Source organism: Paramisgurnus dabryanus, chromosome 9 (genome assembly GCF_030506205.2).
Source record: "Paramisgurnus dabryanus chromosome 9, PD_genome_1.1, whole genome shotgun sequence".
NCBI lineage: Eukaryota > Metazoa > Chordata > Actinopteri > Cypriniformes > Cobitidae > Paramisgurnus > Paramisgurnus dabryanus.
In genome coordinates this window covers 41975964-41981180 of record NC_133345.1, presented here as the reverse complement: position 1 = coordinate 41981180, position 5217 = coordinate 41975964, and the positions used below count along the sequence as shown (strand labels likewise).

Genomic DNA, 5217 nt, shown 5'->3' with positions numbered 1-5217 from the left:
AACGGGAAAGTCATTGAGCCCTGTGTTTTTATTTATCCACGTTCTAAAATTGCTATGCTTTCGTTGTTTCTTGATTGCTCTGTACATTTTTTTTTGTTTCTATTCCACGTAAAGTTACTTTGTAATAACGAAACCATATATTTGAATGCGCAATTTAAATCCATTTGATTTAAATTGTTTCACATATTTCACTCTACACGGTTCAACCGGGCTGGAAACGGAATAAAAACAGGGTAGATCTCGAAGAATGTTTGGTCTCAGACGTGGCTTCGTGCGCTTTCCACCTGGTCACACACAGTAAATGAAATGTTAGTCGGACGGCCTCCGGGGGCGCCGTCGATGTGATCGGTCACAGGAAGATGCGGCCGTCTGGCCTCAAAGGGTGTCGCTCATACTTACCTGGCAGGGGAGACACCATGATCATGAAGGTGGTTCACCCAGGGCGAGGCTCAGCCATTGCACTCCGGTTGGGCTGACCCTTTGCGAATTCCCCAAATGTGGGAATCTCGACTGCAAAATTTCTGATAGTGGGGGACTGCGTTCGCGCTCTCCCCTGACCTTTGTGTTAAAAATAGATTCGCTTGTCGTTTTACGTAAAATCCAAGAGACGTCTAACCACGGCCCAAGAATACATTAGTCATCAAAAAAGCGGCTATTCAACGACTACATAACTTTTAATAGACAGCGAATAAGTGTCTAGGCTAAAACAAGGCTTAATTTGGGCTGTCAGTGAAAATCTAATAGCCGTTTGACCATTCCAAACGAATAGACTAGCCATTAAATAGAACCACAATCAAACGGCTACATGTCTAAGAGCACAAAATAATGCTTAGATGATTCTTTTACTTCCAATATAAGAGGTTCTCGGGAATGGCAATCATCCAAACTAATAAATTATAAAGGCTTTTATAAGAAAATGACAACAGTTAAACAACCTAGACAGCGTTGGGCAATACAAAATGCTAATAAATACAAGACAAATTGAAATATTGTACATGCATGTACATTAAACAAGCCAACAAATCTGCCAATGGGCTACGACAATTTTTCTTGAATTAAGTGTTTATATCTAGATTTGTTTCTTACCCCTTTGGCAGATTTATTTGCTTGTTTTAAGCCCAAATTCTGAGTTTTTTCTCCCTAAAGGCTAGGTTTATTTTCTTAGGGCATTTTGCTCATCAAAAAATGCATCTTATTTTAAGACTTTCTAGATATGTGTATAGTTAAAACAGTTCGAAATAACAAGTAAGAAATGATTTTTTGCAATGTATTCATTCATTCGCTACCCTTCATACTACAGCTGTCGAAAAACCACAGCAACGTCGACAGACCTGGAAGCGTAGCTGTATTTGTTTAACTCACAAAGACAACGGGTAAAGTATTTTCTTGATTACCTAAATGACTTGCTGTAGGAAAATAAGTTTAGGTTTAAGGGGGGAAATACAGTTTAAAGGGATATTTCAATTTATGATGATAATTCTGTCATCATTTACTCATGCATACAGGCTTACAACAACACGAGGATTAGTTTTTTTCTGAGTAACACAAAAGAAGGTATTTTGAGGAATGATGGTAAACCCACAGCAGATAGTCACCATTGACTTCCATAGTAGGAATAAAAAAATATGATGGAATTTAATAGGTACCATCAACCGTGTGCTAACCATCACTTTGCAAAATATTTTCTTCATCATTTATCACGATACTTCCAAAATATTTTTTCCTACTAAGTCAATATTTCATTATTTGCTTTACAAGCTTAAAAATGATGGTGACAGGATTCCATGGTAATCACAAACAGGTAAACAAGTAAAATAATCACTATTTACTTTTAAAAGCATTTTGAAAATTGCTTGCTTATGCTGGGAGTAAAGGTATTTCATGCAAAAGGTATTTCCTCTTTAAAAGGTAATGTATGCTTCTTTTAAAGCTGACACATTTGCCACATTAAAATAACAGAAATGTGTACTGTTTAAACTTTTTGGAGCCGGTGTGTCTGTGTTCTTGGGGCACACATCTACATGTAAAAGCAGAATTGCTTATTATTCTTCTCTATTTCTTGTATAGGTCAATTATGAGTGAAGAACCGTTCACCAAATGAAGACCGTGACGGGATCCTGTGGTAATCACAAACAGGTAAACCAGTAAAATAATCATCATTTAATGTTAAAATAATTTTGAAAATTGAAGTTCTGTGTGTTCTTATTGTACTTTATTTATTTCTGCAGGTAAGCACCATACCGTAAGCTTCATTCCCTTTATAACAGGTAAGGTTCATACTGTTTTATTCTTTTGTACTGTTTTATTCGTACTGTTTTAAATCATTCAGTAAATGCAAAGTTAAACTGATGTGTTTTTAATCTAGATTTAAAAGTGTCTACTGTTGAAGCACATCTGATCTCTTCTGAAAGCTGATAATAACTGAATGCTGAGGCACCTTGTTTTGAGTGAACCCTTGTTTTTTCTAAATGACCTGATCCTATTGATCCGAGTAATCGGTTTCATATTCGATTAGCATATCTGTCATGTATTGTAGCCATGAAGTGGTTTTTAAACAAGAAACAGTACTTTTTAAATCCATTGACCATTGCAATAATCGGCCCTGCTGGTGATGAAAGCATGAACAAGTTTCTCTAAGTCCTGTCTTGAGACAAAACCTCTAATTCTGGCAATATTTCTGAGATGGTAGTAAAAGCAGAATTCCTTATTATTTTTCTCTATCTCAGGCTCTACAGCATATATGTCATGATTTTATTTGTCTATTTATATGTCTATTTACAAGGACTGCCTTGGCCAAATGTTATTGTTAATTAATATTGAAGCAGTTATTTAACATAGGTCCTTTGAGTAGTGATTTGTGTAATGATCCATATATCTATTTTTATGTATATTTTTAACTTAGGAATGTGATTTTAAAGCTCATATTTGTTATTGTATGACACCTCTCATGTTATGAAAGTAAAAAATAAATGTATTTTCTGATGTCTTGCATTTCTGTTTTTAAACTGTTAATCCTTATCAAGTGCTATACATTAGAAAGTGGATATAGAGTGAAATGCACACGGTGAATAATGAACGCAGACCTTCAGTGCCGGACCTCTGACCCGCTAACCTCCATCCCGACAGCCAGCGCCTTCTCCGGATGCCATTGCGGTATCGCTTCTCGGCTTTTTGGGTAAGATCGAGTGGACACCGGGGACTACACGTTTAAATGGATTTTTGACCTTCGGCTATGGAAGCGAGGCTTGTTCCGTCCACTCCGTGCATCGACTCTGGCGCTTTCCGGGGACAAATAAGGTGAGTTTAAAATCAGAGTTTGCTTCTTTAGTGCGTGGTTGCCAGTTTGTTTGCCAGTCCGTGGTCCATAATACGTTCCGCGTTCGTGGTCTCTCCATCGCTCAGTACTTTTCTGTGTTTCTATTTTACGTAAAGCTAACACCAAAACGATTGTGGAAGGCGCTATATAGATTGTTCTCAAAGAAAAAAAACGAGAAACAAACCCATGTGAATATGGGTCAAATTATCTAGGCGGAGCACTTCGTTCAAAGAAAAACGCAACAGAATTGTTTGCGTTGAACAAAGACAATGGTGCCTGCAGCCATCGAATGTGTATTGTGGATAAAAAATGGCCAGTGGGGTGGGACAATTTTTCTTGAATTAAGTGTTTATGGGAAAAGTTCACGAATTTTTTCTTACCCTGTAGTCAGATTTATTTGCTTGTTTTAAGCATAAAATAACAGGAGAAGAAATTGTGTAGGGGGAGCAGAGGGTTTTTTTTCGTTCAAAGAAAAGCAGCGTGGCACGAATGAATGTTTGGCTGAAATGCTATCGTAATTTCCCCCTTAATTTTCCTTACAAACATGAAACCAGAGAGAAGGGTCAGTTGGCATCGAATTGCACCTTGTATTCGGTGATTGATTGAGGAAAAATATGCGTATGTGTATATATATACTTGTTTTGTTGAACAGAGACAATGGCCGCGTGCTCCAGCGTCACCTATATGCCTATTTCACAAAATGGCGGCTTTGACCGGAAGTAGGGAAAACATCGTTCAGGTTGCACCACTACGATGGCCACTCAATATAGTATGGACTGACAGCTGCTTTGTTTTCTCCTACACATGAATTTACTTGTAAAAATAACAATAACAGATATTGTCGATTGGTGTTATATTATTTTTTTAGCATTTCGTATTATCAAAATATATCATATGTTAGACAGCTTATCAATTTTAAATAAAATAACGAGACATACATAACTATTCGTGTCTGCTCCCGTTTATTGTAATGAGTGTGCACATTTGGAGAAATACTTAGACATTTTACTTCTTATTTCTTTAGACTGAATAATTATTTCTTATTAATTCCAAAGTATGCGACCCGATGATCTAATCGTGGTGTATGTGCTATTCCTCGTTTGTTTGCCTGCATCCATTGCTTTACGGCTTGCTTGTTGCGTTTAAATGCACATTTGATTTCTTTACCAGCATTGGATTTAGACCATTCAATGAGAAGAGTTAACAGCGTTTATTATGATTGATAAGCCCTCAACGGAGAATGAGGTCGGCATACATTAAAAGCCTTATTTTGTTTTTATCGTGTGCCTTCCAAAATGTATGCGACGAAACTTAAATCACGCAAAATATGAATGGTAACTAGACGTGCTTGTTGTGTGCAAGGAGTGCATTTATTTGTAAACTTTTGCTAAATCAAAATGGTTTATTTGTATTTGCTTTTTACCTGGGTTTTATCAGGTTCGCAGTCGGGACATTTTTAATCCATAGTGTATGCATAATTAATTTCAAAGAAATAAGAAGTAAAATGTGTAAGTATTCCTCAAAATGTGCTTTGGACTAAGTCCCCCGTCATCACAGCAAACGGGAGCAGACCCGAATAGGTATGTCTAGTTATTTTATTAAAAATTTCCAGCCGTCTGTAAATTTATGTTTGAAAGAAAAAAGTAAATTAATATCTTACTTACTGTTTTTGTCTTGTTTTCTAGTGAATATCTGACAATGCTTAAATGGAGATACATTTACTTGGTAAGCAAAGTGGCTTAAGATATTATGTATTGTAATAGAAAATTGTTATAAAAACGTTTTGTTTTTGCTGGGAATTGTTGTATATATTTCACAGCTATATAATTAATTATAATAACGCACTTTTTGTTGATAAACATGTTAAAAAATACATTAACACATAATAATGTGGCAACAAA

At 36.2% G+C, this 5217-nt stretch overlaps 1 non-coding gene across 1 annotated transcript; it reads left to right on the top strand.

The window, feature by feature from the left end:
- Positions 1-391: 391 nt before the first annotated feature.
- LOC135752676 (U1 spliceosomal RNA) lies at positions 392-556 on the top strand. Its single transcript, XR_010533210.1, has one exon. It is a non-coding gene; the product is annotated as a U1 spliceosomal RNA (small nuclear RNA).
- The last annotated feature ends 4661 nt before the right edge of the window (positions 557-5217 follow it).